At 40.1% G+C, this 22901-nt stretch overlaps 2 pseudogenes; both read left to right on the top strand.

Moving 5' to 3' along the window:
- The first annotated feature begins 393 nt into the window (after positions 1-393).
- Positions 394-12975, top strand: LOC128542541 (phospholipid hydroperoxide glutathione peroxidase-like; annotated as a pseudogene).
- Positions 12976-15374: 2399 nt separating this feature from the next.
- Positions 15375-21921, top strand: LOC128542550 (phospholipid hydroperoxide glutathione peroxidase-like; annotated as a pseudogene).
- The last annotated feature ends 980 nt before the right edge of the window (positions 21922-22901 follow it).

Raw genomic sequence — 22901 nt, forward strand, 5'->3', positions numbered from 1 at the left:
AATTTAAAAAATCTTGTGTGCAAAATACTTCATCTTGTTTCAATTTGCTGCATGACTCACGACAAAAACATGATTCTTCTTTTTTTGTTTCATTTAAACGTATTATTAATACTGAATTGCTGTGGGAGATGGAGTATCATATACAATTCACGTTTATAGAACCAAAACAATTTTACATACTATTTTTTGCTTTTTAACACCCCAGTGAAAAAATAAAACTATGCACAAAATATGTTCCATCAGTTTGCAATACTTATCTGTTTTTTATCCAAACCTCCAGAATGGATTTATCTCATTTTGCAGTAAACTCATTGAATAAATAAAGCATATTCCTGTTCCTCATCTTTTGCCGATGAGTATGTTTATTTTTTTACAGCTTGTGGCTTTCAGAGGAAGAAGTTTTACTCTACATTATGCAAACTAAGTCACGTAGGGAACATGCGAGCTCTAGATAAATAACCTTCCACAGTTCTTCTATAATACTCTGATTGTGTGTGATCACTCATGCTGATGTTTCATCCTGCACCTGTTGCTAACCTGAACTAGCTGATGGCTTTTAAAAAGAAAAAAGAGGTTAGTGCATTTTGTTTACAGTTAAACTTAAAGTGGGTAAAACCGAACAGAATTATTAACAATTGAAAATTATTTCTGTGAAAGAAATGTGTTTAAAGTGTTTACTGAAATAACAAATATACCGTACAACAATTTTTACTTTGCTGTAATGGAAAGGAAAATACTTACGATCAATACTTATGCTCATAAGAGAAGTGAAAGGGCAGCTCTGGTTTAAGAAACATTTATATAAAACATATTTTTGTACATTTCGAAGTCATTTAATGTAAATTGAATTGGGCTCTAATTAAGTATAATTTGTCCTATTAGAGATGGAACTTCTCATGTCATCACTGTATATTTAGTTGAGAAATCTTCAATACCCGCTGGATAATGTAATGTACAGTACAGATAACATTATCAGTATAACTTCCAGCTTCACAAAGCTTTTTTCTACATTATTAGCTATTTTTCATCGTACAGTAAATGGATGTTTGTGACCTGACAAGTCCCTCATGATGGTACCTGAGTAGTAGAGTCCGCCTTACCGAAATTCTTTCCAAGCCACATGATCTTATCTCATGTTTAACTGGGAAGTGGAAAGAAAATACCTAAAGCAGAACCTAGCGAGACAAAATAGCATCCATTTTGACCTTTAAAAGAGGAACTTCAATGTGTATTTAGATGTGTTAAATTAATTCATTCAATTTCTGCAGGATTATGCAGGTTAAAGACAGCATTTAAAGAAATTACACCATTTTTTATATCATATTTAACATATACTGTACCGTCATGTCCATACGTATTTGGGCATGGAGACAATGATTGTATTTTCCCCTGTCTATGATCACAATGGATTTTAAATAAAGCAATTATACGGTGATTAAAGGGTAGACTTTCCCCTTAAATTCAAGAGTATATATATATTGTAGCGTTTTTACGCCGGGAAGAATGCTGGAGAGACGAGTGAGCTTATTTGCTGCCCAATGCAATGGCTGGGAGTACTTTATTAAGCACACAGCATGTAAGGCATGAGCAGCACCTTCACTCAGGAGCCTACATCCAATTCAGCACTAGCTTGAACTGGAGCACATTTCACACGTCACACACCTCAACACACACACAACAGGGCCAAAGTCACTAACCCAAACACCTTTCCCCATCATGGTGAACACACCGACATCCCCGCAAGGCATGCTGGTCGTCAGCCACCGCCCCGCCCACGCCACAATATATATATCTCCCTCATACCTAACCAGTCTTTTGATACGCTATAATCCACCACGTCCCTTAAGATCACAACTCCGGACTTCTGGTAATTCCCAGAATTTTAAAATCTACAAAAGGGGGCAGAGCATTTTCATATTTGGCTCCAAAGCTTTGGAATAGCCTTCCAGACAGTGTTCGGGGAGCAGACACGGTTTCCCAATTCAAAAGTAGGCTCAAGACGCATCTCTTTAATCTGGCATACGCGTAACTCATCCCATAACCTCATACTCCAGTACACCTATCCTGAATGGCAACTACGCTAATTCTCTCCATCTTTTCTGTATTTTTCTACCCATCCTGAGACATCTGGAGATTGTGCCAGCTTCAGTAGACAAAGGCCAACCCTGCGAGGTTTCCAAGGCATCTTGAGAAGGACCTGCTCCAGCTAGATTCTGCTTTATGATGGCTGGAGCTACACATCCTGCTCCTGTGCTTTCAGTGATCTGACCCCATCTGCCCTCTGCACCTACTGCTGAACTGAATCTACACAACTTCTGATATATTGAACTTTCACCTGCACAACACATTTGATGTTATTTCTATCTGTTATCACCCAGATGAGGATGGGTTCCCTGTTGAGTCTGGTTCCTCTCAAGGTTTCTTCCTATTGCCATCTCAGGGAGTTTTTCCTTGCCACTGTCGCCGTCACCCTTGGCTTGCTCATCAGAGACATTTCATTCATCATTCATTCATTTCATTATTATCTAGACACATTTTTCTCACACATACACACTTCCAAATATTTTCTTTTCTTTTCTTTTCTAAAAAAAAAAAAAAAAAAAAAAAATCTTTAATTTTTTTTTTTTTTGTGAAGCTGCTTTGGGACAATGACCATTGTTAAAAGCGCTATATAAATAAAATTGAATTGAATTTAATTGAATATATATATATATATATATATATATATATATATATATATATATATATATATATATATATTTATTTATTTATTTTTTTATGACAAATTATGTTTCATGATCCATTGCTGCTTTTATGATTAACTCAGATTTCCTCCCTCTAAGTTGCAGTTCACTTATGTGGTTTAGGTGCTTACTCACGCTTTTCTCCCCACCACTGGTATGTTCCATTCGCCAGCTCTAACTGTCTCTATTTAAGCTGCCTCTCTGATCTACAGTATAAATGCCACAATCACTGTTTACCGAGTTTGCCTGTGAATCCGACCCTGCCTGTTTGATCTGTTATTACCCTAAACTTGCTTTATAACTCTATATATCTGTCTGCCTGGTTCTCCCAGTAAATTCCTCCTTAGTTAAGTTTGGACTCTGCCCCTCTTCCGTGTCTCCCTTGTAATATACAGTATGTTTTGGACAGTTTATAGGAATTCGATCCTGTCTCAGCCATGTTTACTTGCTCTCTGGGCTTTGTTTGCCTTGTGGATTTCGATTCTATTTGTCGATACTCCTAGCGGTTGTCTACGTTCCGGCCCAGATCACTGAGAAGTGATGCCTACAACCACGTCAGTTTAAAAAGGAAGAATGTACTGGCAAGTCCAGCAACAACAAAGGCCTGGAAAATCATAGAACACAACTAAAATAAATGATCACAGAATTTATATCTCGGTGAAGGAAAGACATGTCAATAATACTCCAGAAGAGTTAGACAAGTTGTTAGTCTACAGTCAGTGGACATTTTCATAAATGTTAATACAGAGGGTTTAGCTATAAATGCAAACCATTGATAAAAAGACCAAATAAGACTTTCTGCTTTAAAAAGGAAAAAAAGCCTGTACAGTATTAACTTGAATGAGAAGAATATAGAGAAGAAGAGTAAGGGCTCCTGATCCATAGTACAGTGTCTCCCATCAAACATGGAGGACGTGTCATGGCACAAGCATGACTCCATGCCAATATGGGACTGGGTCACCGGTGTGATTATTGCCGAGATCGCTGATAGAAGTAGCAGGAAGAAGTATACAATGACTAGAGCTTTACTTCCTGCCCACGTTTAGTCAAATGCTTTAAAACAGATAAGGGGCCGCTTCACAGTGCAGATGTATAATCACTCAAAATATAAAGTGAAAGCATCCCAGGGTTTTGTGACTGGTCTTAGTCAGTCACCTGACCTCAATCCAGCTGTGAGTGAGTGAGTGAGTGAGTGAGTGAGTGGGTGGGTGAGTGAGTGAGTGAGTTGGTGAGTGAGTGCATGAGTGAGTGAGTGAGTGAGTGGGTGAGTGGGTGAGTGAGTGAGTGAGTGAGTGGGTGAGTGAGTGAGTGAGTGAGTGAGTGAGCGAGTGAGTGAGTGAGTGAGGGAGTGAGTGGGTGAGTGAGTGAGTGAGTGAGTGATGGCATGGGTGAGTGAGTGAGTGAGTGAGTGGGTGAGTGAGTGAGTGAGTGAGTGAGCGGGTGAGTGAGTGAGTGAGTGGGTGAGTGAGTGAGTGAACGGGTGAGTGAGTGAGTGAGTGAACGGGTGAGTGGGTGAGGGAGTGAGTCAGTGAGTGAGTGGGTGAGTGAGTGAGTGAGTGAGTGGGTGAGTGAGTGCGTGAGTGAGTAAGTGAGTGAGTGAGTGGGTGAGTGAGTGAGTGAGTGGGTGAGTGAGTGAGTGAGTGCATGAGTGAGTGAGTGAGTGGGTGAGTGCATGAGTGAGTGAGTGAATGAGTGAGTGGGTGAGTGCGTGAGTGAGTGGGTGGGTGAGTGAGTGAGTGAGTGAGTGGGTGAGTGAGTACTGAGTGAGTGAGTGGGTGAGTGAGTGCGTGAGTGAGTGAGTGAGTGAGTAAATGAGTGAGTGAGTGAGTGAGTGAGTGCATGAGTGAGTGAGTGAGTGGGTGAGTGCATGAGTGAGTGAGTGAATGAGTGGGTGGGTGAGTGGGTGAGTGAGTGGGTATTGGGTGAGTAAGTAAGTGAGTGGGTGGGTGGGTGAGTAAGTGCGTGCATGAGTGAGTGAGTGCGTGAGTGAGTGAGTGCATGAGTGGGTGAGTGAGTGGGTGAGTGCGTGAGTGAGTGGGTGAGTGAGTGGGTGGGTGAGTGCGTGAGTGAGTGGGTGAGTGGGTGAGTGGATAAGTGAGTGAGTGTGTGCGTGCATGAGTGAGTGCGTGGGTGAGTGAGTGAGTGAGTGAGTGCGTGAGTGGGTGAGTGAGTGAGTGGGTGAGTGAGTGAGTGAGTGCGTGAGTGAGTGGGTGAGTGAGTGAATGAGTGGGTGAGTGAGTGAGTGGGTGAGTGAGTGAGTAAGTGAGTTAGTGGGTGAGTGAGTGAGTGAGTGCGTGAGTGAGTGGGTGAGTGAGTGAGTGGGTGGGTGAGTGGGTGGGTGGGTGAGTTGAGTGAGTGGGTGAGTGCGTGCGTGCGTGAGTGAGTTAGTGGGTGAGTGAGTGAGTGAGTGAGTGGGTGAGTGAGTGAGTGAGTGAGTGAGTGAGAGAGTGAGTGAGTGAGTGCGTGAGTGAGTGGGTAAGTGAGTGAGTGCGTGGGTGAGTGAGTGGGCGAGTGAGTGAGTGAGTGGGTGGGTGGGCGAGTAAGTGAGTGAGTGAGTGGGTGAGTGAGTGAGTGAGTGAGTGAGTGAGTGGGTGGGTGAGTGAGTGGGTGAGTGCGTGCGTAAGTGAGTGAGTGAGTGAGTGAGTTAGTGGGTGAGTGAGTGAGTGAGTGAGTGGGTGAGTGAGTGAGTGGGTGAGTGGGTGAGTGAGTGAGTGAGTGAGTGAGTGAGTGGGTGAGTGAGTGCGTGAGTGAGTGGGTGAGTGAGTGAGTGAGTGGGTGGGCGAGTGAATGAGTGAGTGAGTGGGTGGGTGGGTGAATGAGTGAGTGAGTGAGTGAGTGAGTGGGTGAGTGAGTGAGTGAGTGAGTGAGTGGCTGAGTGGGTGAGTGAGTGAGTGGGTGAGTGAGTGAGTGAGTGAGTGCGTGGGTGAGTGAGTGAGTAAGTGCGTGGGTGAGTGGGTGAGTGAGTGAGTGAGTGGGTGAGTGAGTGAGTGAGTGAGTGAGTGGGTGAGTGAGTGAGTGGGTGAGTGAGTGGGTGAGTGAGTGAGTGGGTGAGTGAGTGAGTGGGTGGGTGAGTGAGTGAGTGAGTGAGTGAGTGAGTGAGTGAGTGAGTGAGTGCGTGAGTGAGTGGGTGAGTGAGTGAGTGAGTGGGTGGGCGAGTGAATGAGTGAGTGAGTGGGTGGGTGGGTGAATGAGTGAGTGAGTGAGTGAGTGGGTGAGTGAGTGAGTGAGTGAGTGAGTGGCTGAGTGGGTGAGTGAGTGAGTGAGTGAGTGAGTGCGTGGGTGAGTGAGTGAGTAAGTGCGTGAGTGAGTGGGTGAGTGAGTGAGTGAGTGGGTGAGTGAGTAAGTGAGTGAGTGAGTGGGTGAGTGAGTGAGTGGGTGAGTGAGTGAGTGAGTGAGTGAGTGGGTGAGTGAGTGAGTGGGTGGGTGAGTGAGTGAGTGGGTGAGTGCGTGCGTGCGTAAGTGAGTGAGTGAGTGAGCGGGTGAGTTAGTGGGTGAGTGAGTGAGTGAGTGAGTGAGTGAGTGAGTGGGTGAGTGAGTGAGTAAGTGCGTGAGTGAGTGAGTGGGTGAGTGAGTGAGTGAGTGGGTGGGTGGGTGAGTGAGTGAGTGCGTGAGTGAGTGGGAGGGTGGGTGAGTGAGTGAGTGAGTGAGTGGGTGAGTGAGTGAGTGAGTGAGTGGTTGAGTGAGTGAGTGAGTGGGTGAGTGAGTGAGTGAGTGAGTGAGTGGGTGGGTGAGTGGGAGGGTGGGTGAGTGAGTGAGTGAGTGCGTGGGTGAGTGAGTGAGTGAGTGGTGAGTGAGTGAGTGAGTGAGTGCGTGGGTGAGTGAGTGAGTGAGTGGGTGAGTAAGTGAGTGAGTGAGTGGGTGGGTGAGTGAGTGAGTGAGTGAGTGGGTGGGTGAGTGAGTGGGAGGGTGGGTGAGTGAGTGAGTGAGTGAGTGAGTGAGTGCGTGGGTGAGTGAGTGAGTAAGTGCGTGAGTGAGTGAGTGGGTGAGTGAGTGAGTGAGTGGGTGGGTGGGTGAGTGAGTGAGTGAGTGAGTGAGTGGGAGGGTGGGTGAGTGAGTGAGTGAGTGAGTGGGTGAGTGAGTGAGTGAGTGAGTGGTTGAGTGAGTGAGTGAGTGGGTGAGTGAGTGAGTGAGTGAGTGAGTGGGTGGGTGAGTGGGAGGGTGGGTGAGTGAGTGAGTGAGTGCGTGGGTGAGTGAGTGAGTGAGTGGGTGAGTGAGTGAGTGAGTGAGTGCGTGGGTGAGTGAGTGAGTGAGTGGGTGAGTGAGTGAGTGAGTGAGTGGGTGGGTGAGTGAGTGAGTGAGTGAGTGGGTGGGTGAGTGAGTGAGTGAGTGGGTGGGCGAGTGAGTGAGTGAGTGAGTGAGTGAGTGGGTGAGTGAGTGAGTGAGTGAGTGAGTGCGTGGGTGAGTGAGTGAGTGAGTGGTTGAGTGAGTGAGTGAGTGAGTGGGTGGGTGGGTGAGTGAGTGAGTGCGTGAGTGAGTGGGAGGGTGGGTGAGTGAGTGAGTGAGTGAGTGGGTGAGTGAGTGAGTGAGTGAGTGGTTGAGTGAGTGAGTGAGTGGGTGAGTGAGTGAGTGAGTGAGTGAGTGGGTGGGTGAGTGGGAGGGTGGGTGAGTGAGTGAGTGAGTGCGTGGGTGAGTGAGTGAGTGAGTGGGTGAGTGAGTGAGTGAGTGAGTGCGTGGGTGAGTGAGTGAGTGAGTGGGTGAGTGAGTGAGTGAGTGAGTGGGTGGGTGAGTGAGTGAGTGAGTGAGTGGGTGGGTGAGTGAGTGAGTGAGTGGGTGGGCGAGTGAGTGAGTGAGTGAGTGAGTGGGTGAGTGAGTGAGTGAGTGAGTGAGTGCGTGGGTGAGTGAGTGAGTGAGTGGGTGAGTGAGTGAGTGAGTGAGTGAGTGGGTGAGTGAGTGAGTGAGTGGGTGGGTGAGTGAGTGGGAGGGTGGGTGGGTGAGTGAGTGAGTGCGTGAGTGAGTGTGAGGGTGGGTGAGTGAGTGAGTGAGTGAGTGGGTGAGTGAGTGAGTGAGTGAGTGGTTGAGTGAGTGAGTGAGTGGGTGAGTGAGTGAGTGAGTGAGTGAGTGGGTGGGTGAGTGGGTGGGTGGGTGAGTGAGTGAGTGAGTGCGTGGGTGAGTGAGTGAGTGAGTGGGTGAGTGAGTGAGTGAGTGAGTGCGTGGGTGAGTGAGTGAGTGAGTGGGTGAGTGAGTGAGTGAGTGAGTGGGTGGGTGAGTGAGTGAGTGAGTGAGTGGGTGGGTGAGTGAGTGAGTGAGTGGGTGGGCGAGTGAGTGAGTGAGTGAGTGAGTGAGTGAGTGGGTGAGTGAGTGAGTGAGTGAGTGAGTGCGTGGGTGAGTGAGTGAGTGAGTGGGTGAGTGAGTGAGTGAGTGAGTGAGTGAGTGAGTGGGTGAGTGAGTGAGTGAGTGGGTGGGTGAGTGAGTGGGAGGGTGGGTGAGTGAGTGAGTGAGTGGGTGAGTGAGTGAGTGAGTGGGAGGGTGGGTGAGTGAGTGAGTGAGTGAGTGCTGTATTAATTATACTCTACATGTCCCCACTGATGTGAAATTAAGCAAATTCTCTTCACTACACGGACGCTCAGTCGTTTAAACTGTTCAAGTAGAACTACAGTTATCACCTCATTCCAAAATGAGTTTTAAAACTAAGGATTTTGGAACAGTGTGTGTGTGTGTGTGTGTTCACTTTAACCCCTTTATAATTATGATCTTTAATACTGTAATATTTTCTTCTGCACAGGTGGAGGACTGGGAAACAGCCACGTCTATTTTTGACTTCACTGCTACAGATATCGATGGCAATGAAGTGTCTCTGGAAAAATACAGGTAGATGACATACAAATCATTTAATTGGTAATATTTTAATGCTACGACATTAAAAAATATGCTTTAATTAAAGTAAACTAGTTGTATAACCACTTTAAAATGAAAAAGATATCATTATTAGAAAAAAGACATTATTTATACTGCTTACTAACTTACTGTACATACTGTCTTTTAAATATGATTTACTCTATACTTTGTCCACATCTGGCCAAATCTTTAAGAGACTGTCTTTAGGATTTATGGATAAAATCTCAGTGACCTCAGTAATCTCAGTGACCTCAGACCTCAGTACAAAGATTTTCTGCTAAAAGGAGCCTCTTTGTTGGAGAAAACTCCACCCTGACGAAGATGAGAGAGAGACATGCTGAATCCAGAAGTTCAGTTAAAAAGTCTTTGGGAACTCTGATAGAAAAGCAATTTAAAAAACAGACTGAAATCACTTTAAGTACCAAACTGCAGAATTCGAACACATCATTGATTTTGGAAAGAAGGAAGTACCATATATTATTAGTAAATGATCGCACTAACAAAGGATGAGTAAATTTGTGCTTCCATGAGGTTACTGGACTGCAAACCAACATAGTTCCATCTATGGCAGCAACAATTAACAAAAATTACAACACATTTAGAGTCACTGCTACCTCCAACATACACTACCAAAAGAGTTAGCATTTCCAACGGTCAAATTATTAGGGAAAAAGGAAAGCAGATTTGGAATTGAGTTAAGTAATCTTCAGTACATTAACAAAACCTGGAAAGATCCTTGTGGAAGTGTGCCTATTGCAGTTCCGGATCCGTTGCCCAGGTAACCGTTACCCACTTAGTTGCCCTAACCAAAGCTTTTATACTGACCTGCCTGTCATTTCTGTAAAGGAGGGCTGGTGGGATTGTTTTGTTCCTGTACTTCCCAGCTGGGGGTACTGTATCTTGGGGCATGGTATGGTATTAATGACGGTGCAAACATTTATCTTTAGATTAGAAAATAAATGTAGTAAAAGTAAGAAGTATCACATACGGAAAATCAGGTACCGAAGTCAGCTGATGACCTGAATGTACTGAATGACCAGGCGATCACATCAATGGAGTTTTTCATTCCCTGATGGTACTGGCATAGTCCAGGACTCAAATTGTAAAAGAGTGGCTCTGGTGGTGTAATCAACGATAAAGGTGGCTGAATGAAATCTGGCCATGCAGTGTATGACAGAGACTAAACCATGTGCGCAAAAGATCGACGAATCACAACTGAAGTCCAAACTAAAAATCTAATGTAAGAGTAAAAAAATGATAATTCTATTAATAAGAGTAAACTGTAAATAACATTTCAACTTCACTACTCTTTGTTGTCTTTATTTCTATATTCTATAGGGGTCGGGTGGTTCTTATCACCAACGTTGCCACCAAATGAGGCAAAGCCCCAGTAAACTACTCTCAGTTCGTACAGCTGCACGACAAGTATGCTGAGAGAGGTTTATCCATCCTCGCTTTCCCATGCAACCAGTTCGCCAACCAGGTACTGTATGACCTTATTATGAATGCTTCAAACTTTTATTTCAAACTTTTTTAAACTTCAAAAGTTTGAAGCGTTTTTATAAATGCTTCAAACTTTTATATTACCCACAAGGGTCAGAAGATAAATGCATGTAGCTCTGTACAAGCTCCTGGAGGCAGTGTTATGATCTGGGGTTGCTTCAGTTGGTTATGGCTAGACTCAACAATGTTAAGTGGCAATAAAATGAAGTCAACTAACTGAATGTACTAAGTGACATCTTTGGATTTAATTTCTACCCTGATAGCACCTAAATATTCCAGGGCAACAATGCTAAGGTTCCTTGGCTCAAATCGTGAAAGAATGGTTCCTAAACCCTACTGAATGTCTTTGGGATGCCATGAAGAAGAGTGTACAGAGGGGGTAGACTCTCCTGTCATCAATATAAGAGCTTGATTAAAAAAGTAATGCAACTTAGAACAGAAATTAAATGTCGTGACGTTGAATCTTTTTTTTTATGTCTGATTTATTCATATGGCAAATAAATGATTAAACGGATAAACCCCATTCCAAGCTGAATGGACACATAAATGCTTCTGTGATGGGACAATTGTTTGCAGTTATTTGAGAACTAAAACCTGTCATTGCACTGTAACAGTGTTCCATATACAGTAATACAATCAGCAATAATGCTGTTTGCTGTTTTTTTCTCTCTCTCTGTTAATCAGGAACCTGACACTCATGAACAGATCTAACACTATGCCAATGAGTTGTAACTGCCATAGACACTAGCAGTCACAATAACACTTGTACACTTTATATACAAGCAAGAAATAATCATTTGGATTTAAATTGGATTATTTGTTCAGATAATAATAACTTTTTTTTTTTTAACCTCTTTATTAACAAGGAACCTGGCACACATGAACAGATCAAAAAATATGCCCAGTCCTATAATGTGCAATTTGACTTATTCAGCAAAATTAGTGTAAACAAAGCAGAAGCTCATCCCATGTGGAAATGGATGAAGACGCAACCCAACGGTGAAGGAGTCCTAGGAAAGTAAGTCAGCACAGTTTGTGCTAAATAGTTACATACGTAAATACTCTAAGTAGGCTGGATGAGTAATTAGAAATAAATTCAAGTCAAATCAAGTAAAGCTTTAATCTCATCTCAGCTGTTGTATGCAGTATAGTACACAATGGATGGTATCTGTGCAACAGCACACTCAGGAGACACAACACTGAGTATGTAACTCCCATGGATCAATGCAGATTGACTTAAAGTGTACACAGTATGGATTTGTGCAAATAAATCAACTGAACGTAGTTTAATATTTAAGCTCATCAGTCACAGACGAATCATTTGTAGCTTGTTTATATTGTCTTTGAATTGTCAACAACAAAAAAAAAACATCTGGACCAATTTAAGGGAATTTGGGGGGGAGTAGGGGGGGGGCTGTTATGGGTTCTGGGATGGGTTGGAGCATGGGGGTCAGGGACGTTGGTGTAGATTTTGCGGGGTGGGGTACAGGGTGGACAGGAGTAACATGGGAGCCAGACTGCTTATAGGAACAAACTATTCCACAGTCTGGTAGAAATAGACGATGTGGATGATGAATGGTGGGTGGAAAGGGTGGGGAAAAGTGATCTGCTCAGCTGTCTGCATATACCTGAAGAGCTCTTTAGAGGTGTGACAGTAACTATACTAGACAGTACTGTAGCTGATCAAGATGTTATTGACTGTGCTCCTATACAGCAGGCTACAAGGTATATTAGCTTATATAGAGGGTAAAATGAACTCTTTTAGCCCATCTCGGCATATCTCAAATCTGTTCATCCCCCATCTAAAGTCAAAAATGTGTTTTGTGTTTTCTCAGTGGGATCAAGTGGAATTTCACGAAGGTATGTACCCAACAGATTTGATTAATTAATGGGACAGCTGAGACATCTACGGAACGTGTTTAACATGTATTAAAGTTTATACTGTATAATATATAGCTTTTTTTCTTAGAAACTTTATCAGCACATTGTTTAAACTAAATAACTACAGTCAATGAAATTTTATTGTAGTTTCTTGGTTTTTATGCTCTTTTAAAAGAAATTTGGATATTAATGTCTAATGTGTGATTTGTGCAGTTCCTCATCAACCGACAAGGCCAGGTTATGAAAAGATACTCACCGCTGAAAGATCCAATTGTAAGTCAAAACTTTATTTTTTCTTTTTGGACAAACTTTGGTACAGGAGTCATTCACGTCAAAGTGAAACTTATTTCACTTCCAGTTTAAGCGATGGAAATTCCCACACTCATTCACCCTGTAGGCATACAAGCTAACACTGGGTAGTGACCTTAACTAATAATTTACAAAATATATGCAATTTTATAACAGCTTCCATCTACATCTGTTTCTGTTTTCAGACGATAGAAAACGATCTCCTGAAATATCTGTAAATCCTGCATTTAATTTCACCTGATGCTTTTCTAGCCAGTCATTTCCATTTCCAGTCCTCTCCTGTGGCCTGCTGGGAGTCAGTGGTGTCATTGCATGGATATATGACGGTTTGTCTTGAAACCTGTTCTGCGGAAAGGACAATCCTGATGCATTTCTCATGGGAAGATCACCAGTGCACAAATGGTCAACTGGAAAGGGATCCTATAACGTTTTCACCATAATATTGTCCCAAGAGTCTATTGCTTTTATTGTCAGAAATTATTTAAAGGAATTATTTTAAAACTCATATGAGCTTTGTTTAACCTGAATAAAATCTTAATACCATTTATGTACCAATTTTTGAATAAATGTTATGCTCAAGATTCTTATGGGCTTCATAAATGTTAGAGAATTTAAACTATAATTTTGGTAAATCTAGCAGGTGATCATTATTTGGTGTAATGAATTAATTTATATTCCTTTACTATGAAATACAAAATACCTGATTATTCATGTTTAAAAATAAACCATTTCCAAGGCCTACCTGTATCATTGTCTGCAATCATGGTGTGCGACCTATAGAGGGCACTGTTACCCAAGTCAAAAAACAGAAGATTGTGAGTCACAGACCTAGGACAGGTGAATGGCCCCATCTGAGGATGTGTAGGGCCTAGAAATGAACCATTTACACCATTTTGCCCAGAAAGGCTGATGCGTCCGTGCGCGCCTGATTTATAATTTCTCTAATCTAATTGATTGCTATGTTGCTAGTCAACCTGCGTAGCCAGTAAAATGAAACAGCTAATGCAGGAGAGTTATCTGTGAAAACTGCTTAGCTGTTTACATTAGTGAAGTGTATTCTGACTTGAGATGTCTTGATGAGGTGCTAGTTGCTTTGCAGTATTTAACGTAAACAGCACTGTTGTTAAAGACCTGTCAAAATATGATCTTTACTCCAGAGCTCCATTTGGGAGGAAGCTGATAAGCGATTGTTTGTATTATCAAGAAAGAGACATAAGGACAGATTTCTACTAATGTTCCAAGAAGCCACTTTTAGTCCTGTTTCTTGAAACTCTGAATAGCATGCAGTTATTTTTCAATACAGTATGATAATTGAATTATCTTTTAAAAACACTTTTGTGTTGGCGATAAAATTGGCGTAAAATTTAAATCATTTAATTAAAATATTATAGACAATTTTTCATCTTTACTGCTTCAGGTATTAGCTGTTGCAAGAGGCGGGAATTTGACACTAGTAGGTAACACTGTACTTTACTAGACAGTCCTACTCGTCCTCTAAACCGATGTTTGTGTTATATTCATGGTTTGTAGGACGTCTTCTTATATAATGCGGAGATACCAGCTTGGTGAGCAGAGCAGTCGGTTTTCTCTCACCCAATCATACAAATTACAGCAGCACCTCCTCGCCATCCTGTTTAAGTCTGCAGGGTCACATACAGTACATGCAGGCGTATAACTCTCATGCATACATGTAACTCTCCCGGATGTGGGAAAGACAGTGAAGGTGGACTCATCAGAGAACAATACATGTTTCACATTGTCTACAGCCCAAGATATGGTGCGTCCTTCTTAGTGGTATGCTAACATTACCCTGGATACCGTGGCTCTTGCACAAAGACTTGCTGTCTTGGTCACAGATCCACCAGCGAGACGCCTACAACAATTTGTCCTCTTTTGAACTCTGATATGTCACCCATAATGTTGTGTGAATTGCGATATTTTAAGCAAAACTGTGATATTACTCTGCTAATTAAACCTTCACACTCTGCTCTTACTGGTGGAATCAATGAAGATTAGCCACCAGGCTGGTCAAATTCAGCCATGAAACCTCCAACACTATATAATGCTGTCATAGCTAGTCCTAGCACTCTGCACAAAATGTACATTGACCTTCTCCATAACGGGACTAAGAGTAGACCTAACTGCCCTCTCTCTCTCTCTCTCTGTATGGCTTAGGGTAACTGAGGACAATTCCAGTTGATGACCATAAAGATGGCATTGGAATTGGCTGATACAGGCAGTTTCTGCTGTTATATAATTGAACTTTAAGCCTTATAGCACAAAAGGATAGCAGGGATTGATTTATGGTCATACTATCTGTTATCACCCAAATGAGGATGGGTTCCCTGTTGAGTCTCGTTTCTCTCAAGGTTTCTTCCTATTGTCATCTCAGGGAGTTTTTCTTGCCACTGTCGCCCTCGGCTTGCTCATCAGGGACAAACTGATAATCATAATTTATATATTTGCCTTCAGATTTTTCTCATTTCTAGCCAGATCCATGCAAATAAAATCGAATTGAAATGTGGACGCATTTTATCGAACATATCAGCTCATCGAACATGTCTTTCTTTTAAATGAGAAGGTATTGTGTGCAGAATATTTGTCCTGTAGGGTTTTTAATTGTGTCACTGTTAAAGAGGGAATGAACAGTTGTGTTCATATTCATTAGCTGGGAGAAAGGATAATGGAGGTACCACCTTATTATAAAGACGTCAACATTATCAGATACAAATAAAAAAATAAAGGATTCAGTTCATTCACATCAGACTTTGTCTCCTTACCTAAGGTGAAAGTCAACACAAGACTTGTTTAAACAAAAGCCTCATCATGCAAGTGATCTCCATTCACACTAACGTGAGTGGTGAAATCACTAATTCATTCAGTCAGTTTTGTCTTCTAGGCTAAATTCCTTCGCATGACTATTTTTTAAGTCATTTAAACACTTTAAAATGTTTTAAACATGTGTAAGAACTCTTTGATGGAATTGACATTTATCTGCTATCGTTCTGCTCTTATCAGCTGTGCCTGTGTCAGGCTGTAACCAGTGCCCTGTGTTCAAGGGTGCATTGTGTTCTTTGCACAAAGCATCACACTGTGATAAGATTGTGTGCTGTTGTGGATTTTTAGGGGAAAGTGTGCTCGAGTCCGTCAGTCCTTCTATACGGCAGCCATGCTGCTCCTATCGTCCTCTGTCCTTTTCTCCATCCTGCTGCAGACAGTGGTAAGCTTCTTATTTCTCACAATTAAAAAAACATTTATAAATAATAATGGCAATAAATATTCCTTTATAATTGTAATGTTTTGTCTTTTAGTCTGCACAGGACGAGAACTGGAAAACAGCCACATCTATTTATGACTTCACTGCTACAGATATCGATGGCAACGATGTGTCTATGGAAAAATACAGGTAGATGACATGCAAACTGGCTCATTTTCACATTACTTTACCGGTTATTTTAACTACGTTAACAAATTTTTTTTTCCAATTACTAGATTATTCAAATTCTAAATATTGTTTTATATTTGTTTGTCTGCACATTGCTTTTACAGGATATTTCACATCTAATTAATTCATTAATTCATTAATTCCTCAAGGTTATCCATATAAAGTTTGTCTTTACATGAAAACAAGCATGACAAAAATTTTTTATTTTTTCCTAAACTTAAGTTAGATATACCTAACATTAAGTAGGATTATTACTCATACTTTCAGTGCTTACTTTAAAGCATAATGTAGTCAGTATTAATATTAATAATATCTTTAGGCTTGTTAAACTGATATCAGTAAGTGCAACAGAAAAAATGTAAAGAATGGAAATGATCTTTACCGTCTTTATTCCTATATTCTATAGGGGTCGGGTGGTTATTATCACCAACGTTGCCACCAAATGAGGCAAAGCCCCAGTAAACTACTCTCAGTTTGTACAGTTGCACGCCAAGTACGCTGAGAGAGGTTTATCCATCCTCGCTTTCCCATGCAACCAGTTCGCCAACCAGGTATGACGTTATTATAAATGCTTTAAATTTGCAAGGTAATTGCGTCCTCTGTAAGCTAAATGTTCCCCATTCTGATGTCTGATGTAATCTTTTACTTCACCTGTACCATCACTATGATTTTATGCATTATGCTGCGATCACATGATTGGTTAAATAGATAACTGCATAAATTATCATCAGCTGAACGTGTTCTATTAAACTAGTTGGTAAGTGCAGAGGTAGTACAAATACAGCATAATACACAAGGTTGCCAAAGAAATGGACATGGAAATGTTTTTCAATGTGTGTAACATCTTATTTATAACCCAGAAAAACAGAACATAGTGACTAAGTGAGAATTACTAAGGGACTGAATAAATAAAAGCAATAATATTTTCGAGAATGATCATTTGTTTCTTTTTTTTATTATTTTATTATTAATTGTGACACATATTTCCAAGAAAAAAAGTGTCATTTCAAAAATACCATTAGTGCTGCCAGCTTGTGATGGCCTAACACCTTACTAAAACATGTATGTTCAAATCAAATTCAAATTCAATTCGTCACATACACAGTCGTACACAGTATGATATGAAGTGAAATGCTTATACAACTGCTGATGACAAGAAAGTTTTAGTGTAAAATAAGAGAAATGAAAGAATTTACAAAATAGAAATATGAGAGAAATATGGAAATTTACAGTGAAACCTCGGATTGCGAGTAACGCGGTTTGCGAGTGTTCCACAAGATGAGCAAAGATTTTTAATAAATTTTGACTTGGAAAACAAACAAGTCTTGGTTTACAAGTACCGAGTATCATGTATCACGCAAGCGCTTCTTGTTTTGACCTGCTGGGTCTCAGTGCTCATCTCTTACTGCTATAATCAACATCCGTGCACAAGTGGACTGTTTACGATAACACTTGACCACATGTGTGTAAAACATATTTTATTTTGTGCCTGTATGCGTGTGTGTACAGCGCATGTGTAAAGCAAAAGCAAGTCTCATTAGAGAGGTTAAAGATCCATTTTCTCTCTCTCTCTGCTTAAGACTCAGCCTGCTCTTTGTGTCTGTGTGCGTGCGCATCATTGGACACACACGTGCCACACACACAGACTGATTTTTCTGAGAAAACAGTGTTTCCGTTGTGTGTGCGCGTGTGTGTGAAAAGAGGGTAACTGTGCAGAATAAGAAGAGGGAGAGGGGAGCTTACTTTAGATTTACACACACACACACACACACACACATACATACATACATACACAGCGCCTGCGCGCAGAAACGGAAACTTTATTGCACTTATCTGTCTGGATTTTTTTAATTTAAAGGTAAAGTGCAGGTTAATTTGTTTTATTTTTACTTTATATTTTGTGTTAATTATTTTTATGTATTTATTTTTTTGGGCTGTGGAACAAATAATTTGAGTTTCCATTATTTCTAATGGGAAATAAGAATTGATTTGGTTCACGAGTGTTTTGGAATACGAGCCCGCTTCCGGAATGAATTGTGCTCGTTATCCAAGGTTCCATTGTATAATAAAATGAAATATAGAGGAGTTGAAATGTAATAAACTGTAGTGTAGTGTAGAACCGTGTCCAGTTATGGGCAAGATAATGCAGAATGTGCAGAATAATGTGCAAGGCTGCAGTTCAAAGTTCACAGTTATCTGGTGTGCAAAATGTGAATATGTGCCATGTGTAATGTGTGTGTCATAGTACAATGTTGGCTTTTCCTTTAAGGCATTTATTAAAGGTGGCAGGGATTTAAGGTAAAGGTGGATGCAAATGCAAACAAGTGACTCTTGTAAACCAATAACAGACAAGAACTATGGTTTGAGGCAAGAACACATAGACTATGCTCAGGACTACAGTGATACAGTTACATGACACAACATGCCGTATCCATAACAAACTCTATGCACAGGATAATAAACAGGAAGTGACACGACACAGGGGAAAGTGATCAGAGACCTGATCATGCTAAGGCTGATAGGAAATAGAGTCCAGTGCTTCTAGAGGGCTACCCTGATAAAAAGACTCTTAAGGATCACATTATGCATGAATTATGCGTAACTGTTGTTTGTTTAAAGATATGAACAAACAACATTTTGCACAAACACACCAAGACTTTACTGCTGTGCTAGAAGTCACATTACCATTGTTGTACAGTTATTCACAAATTAACAACTGTTATAAGTGTAACAGTGTCCTTTATATGAGTGCAAGATATAATTATTAGATTTTTTTTTCTAAGATAGTAACAGTTTTTCTCTTTATCAATCAGGAACCTGGCTCCCACGAACAGATCAAAAAATATGCCCAAACCTATGATGTGCAGTTTGACCTATTCAGCAAGATCGATGTAAATGGACAAGATGCGCATCCCCTGTGGAAGTGGTTAAAGGAGCAACCCAATGGCAAAGGATTTCTCGTAAAGTAAGTCAGCATTATTCAGCTCTAATAGTAAAAGCAAAGGCATGTATTTTTCATTGAGAGATGTAAGTGTATATTTCTTCCAACGTCTTTTCGAAACATTAATTTTTGCTCGTTTATTTTATTATTTTATGTTCGAAATGAAGTATTCAAAAATTCATTAAGATATATACTGTAAGGTATGAATAGAGAGTGGTTCAGACACTGGCTGTTTTTTCATACTTTTTTTTATCTCTACAGATTACTGATTACATAAGAATATTTTAAGTATTTTACTGATCGCATACATTTTTTATAAGTATTTATATTGCATATTATATAAACAATAAGTAATATTGCATATTACATAAGCTGTGAAACCCCTAAATTATTTATTTTGAAAATATATTTTTATTATACTATAAATGTTTTGTTTGTTATTGAAGAAGTATTTCATCATTAGCACATTTTGATAAGTAGCTAAGTATATGGCCCTTTTAGAGAAATAAGCGAAAAATAAAATATTTTTTAATCTTTAAATTCAGGCGATATGCAACGATTTTATTATTATTTTTTTTTTATTAAAAACTCATTTTATATCAAGTCAGTGGGCTAGAATCTTGGATTAGCTGTATGACTGTCACTGGTGACCTAAAGAAGGAAAATCCCTTAAAGGAATAAAACATTAGGAGGAACATCCTAAGGAAAAAACCCCACTGAGTGGATTAGATGAGCAGTCTATGATAAATATAGAAGATCACGTGTAGAAGCAAAGCATATCTATATAAATAAAAGTAAGATTTTATCTGTACATTGGTCAGAATTCACTCTTTCAATGATATCTTTACGTTTCATACATTGGAGGATCCAAAGCCAGTTTTAAAAAAAAATTCTGTCCGTATATCTGTTCAACCAGATTTTGGCACAGCATCACACAAAACTGGATGGACAGCATTTAATGAAACTTTTGCAGTTGTTAGGTACTTGCCTGTTAAACATGTACCATAAATTAAATAAAAATATTGAAGTTATAAGCAATTATGTGCCAGATTATGTCACAGCATCTTGGACTTGAGGTGGGCGTGGCCACACACGTCACTCAACCGAGCCAATCAATGCAATAGTTTACCATGTATACGCAGAGTACCCTAAAAAAAAATAACAGAAACAAAAGCACGACACAACATGGCTTACACCAAAAAAAGAAAAGTAGACTATGAAAACTGAACCTTCAAAGATGAATGGACAGATGTATGTATTTAACCTGCAGGAAGTTTAAAACCAGTTTGTGTTATATGTTACAAAACCATAGAAATAATAACAAGCAGTAATAAGAGGCGACACTATGAGATAAAACATGGGTCACTAGAACAAACATATATGCAGCAATCTGAAGTGAGGGGGTGTACGATACTCAAACTCAAATGAAAATGTTCTGTGAAAATACAAAAAAACTGCCTGGACATAATTAAATAAACTTTTTGCATTAATCAGATAGCTGCCTGAAGTTTAAATTACACTATAAGTGAAATCGAAATGTTGAGTAAAAGCGATGTTATGAAGAATAATGTACCAGATTTAACACACATCTGCAACAAAAGATATTTATTAGAAACGCTAAACTGAACTTCTTTACTGGGATTACTTAATATTTAAACCAAAAACTCAGTATAAACAATAATTAAAGTTACATTGATTTTAGTATATGAGTGCATAAAACACTTTCACAAGTGGAGGAAGGTAACTCCTGTAACACATTGCAAAACTTGCTGAAACCTGCACATCATTAGACCAGTTCTTTTCACTACAAGCTATATCTTAACATATTTTTGTTCTTCACTTCCACTGTGACATTGTACAGTATAATGACTCTACTATAAACCGTGTGGCTAAATACGTTTTTTTTTTTTTTTTTTAGTTCAATCAAGTGGAATTTCACCAAGGTATGTATCTAATAGATTTGAATCATTTGAGGGGCAGAACAACTGCTGTGCATCGTGTATTTCGGCTGACCTCTGTGACTTTGATTGTGGCATGGATATTTGTACCATATGGTTTAAAATTGGTCATGAAACTGCTGAATATAGGACCCACACATTAGATTCTAGTGTGTTCACAGAGTGTACGTTAAACATTATCTGAAGCTCTTGACCTGTATCTACTGTACATGATGTTATGCATTGTTCTACTGCCATATCTATAAATGAGCAGGTGTATAAGTGTTCCTATTAAAGTGACTATTGAGTTTATGCTCAAGTATAAACTAACAAACTATTATCAGTACAATTCATCTGGAGTTTTCTGCCTTGAATTTTGTTTTTTTATTTTGGCTCAAAATGAATGTTGTCCCTGACGTCTGAATTGTGGTTTGTGCAGTTCCTTATTGACAGACAAGGCCAGGTTGTGAAGAGATACTCACCACTTCAAGATCCATTTGTAAGTATAAACCACATAAAAAAAAAAAAGCAAAATAAAATAACTTTGTGACAAAAGATATTTCCACAGTATGCAGGTGCAATCAATAGAAATGTAGGAAATTCCTTCTGTTTGATCTCCTTCTTGCACATTATAGCCACAATCTGAAACATAAGAGCTAACACCGGGTTGTGACCTTGATCAAAATATGATCACTATACCGGGAGGAAGTTGATTAGATAGGCAGTGTTTGCATTATGAAAAAGGAGACATAAGGACAGCTGACCTTATCTTCAATTTGAAGGCACCATCATGGAAGTTCTTTATAATACAGTATGATAATAGTCACGTATAGTAATAGTCAGTATGATAAAAGTCATAAACAATTAGGTGAGAATTGTGATGATGATATGTAAAATTAAAGATTTCTAAAGAATTGTCTGTGTCTCTTTTTCAGGAGATGGAAAGTGACCTCCTGAAATATCTGTAAACCCAGCATTAATTTCACCTGGAGCTAGATGTCCCCATAACCGCTCATTCCCGCTTCTGTTTCCGATCCTTTCCTGGAGGCTGCTGGGAGTCAGTGGGATCATCCCATGCATTCATGACGGTTTGTCTTGAAACCCTCTCTGTGGAAAAGACAAACCCGATGCATTTGGCGTGCAACTTCTCATGGGAAGATCACCAGTTCACAGACGGTCAACTGGGAAGGGATCCCATTCCTTTTTTCCACAATACCCAATCTCAAAAGTCTATTACACTTTCAGTTACAAATAACTCGAAGTAATTAATCTGAAAAGTCTTGATGCTCTGATTAAGGTGAATAAAGCAGAATAAATGAAACAGAATGTTGAATGATTGTTATTCCGTGGATTCTGATAAGCATCACAAATGGTAGTGACATCTTATTTAAATTCGAATAACAAAACCTCTTTTGTTTTGCCATTTTAAAAAAGAAATGCTGATTTCCCGTTAATACATGATGTTAATGCTAATACGTGCTATGGTACTGTAGTTCAGACCCTGCATTGCAAGTAAGTCTGCAGATGAGTTAATAAATAAAGTTATACTGCTTTAATAGGAAAAACATATTTCACTGTCACAGTGTGCAGTCATGGTGTGTGACCCATAAAGAGCACTACTATCCAAGCCCAAAAATCTAAATAATAATAATAATAATAATAATAGTATTTAGGACCTGTTAGTAAATTATGCTACTAATTACTAAAATAATTGAATGTAAATGTTCGAGCATTGTAGGACCTGTAGTAATCACATAATGTCCAACATTGTCCAAAACAAACACTTGTTCTTTATATCGCTTATCCTGTATAGGGCAGTGTGCAGCTTGGAGCCTATCCAACGGGATTCAAGCCTCAAAGAAGGATACACTCTGGATGGGATTCCAGTAACGATCACACACACACTTACATACTCATTCACAAACTGCCCATTAGCCCTCTTTGGCAAAGTGTTGCCCTCAGGCAACAAACCACAGTTTTGGCCCGTACAACGCCCCTTTTAATGATAAAAGGCCTGATGATGAGGAGTGATGTGGGTTTGACCTTTTTATCTGGGGGTGAAACAATCCTTTTTGGGACCATAGCTGGCTTGGACACACTGTTAGCAGAAAAAGCGAAATGCATTTCCCTTTTAAACCTTTAAATAAAATAAAAATAAAAAACTTTTTTATGTACTGTGTACATATTGTACATTTGCACAGGTAATTTCATCACATGATTATAGTTGCCCACCCCTAGTTTGAATTATAGGTTGTATCATCAACTTGTATGTCATACTGTAAATGTATTACAGGCTTTCCACCAAA

Source organism: Clarias gariepinus, chromosome 15 (genome assembly GCF_024256425.1).
Source record: "Clarias gariepinus isolate MV-2021 ecotype Netherlands chromosome 15, CGAR_prim_01v2, whole genome shotgun sequence".
Lineage (NCBI taxonomy): Eukaryota > Metazoa > Chordata > Actinopteri > Siluriformes > Clariidae > Clarias > Clarias gariepinus.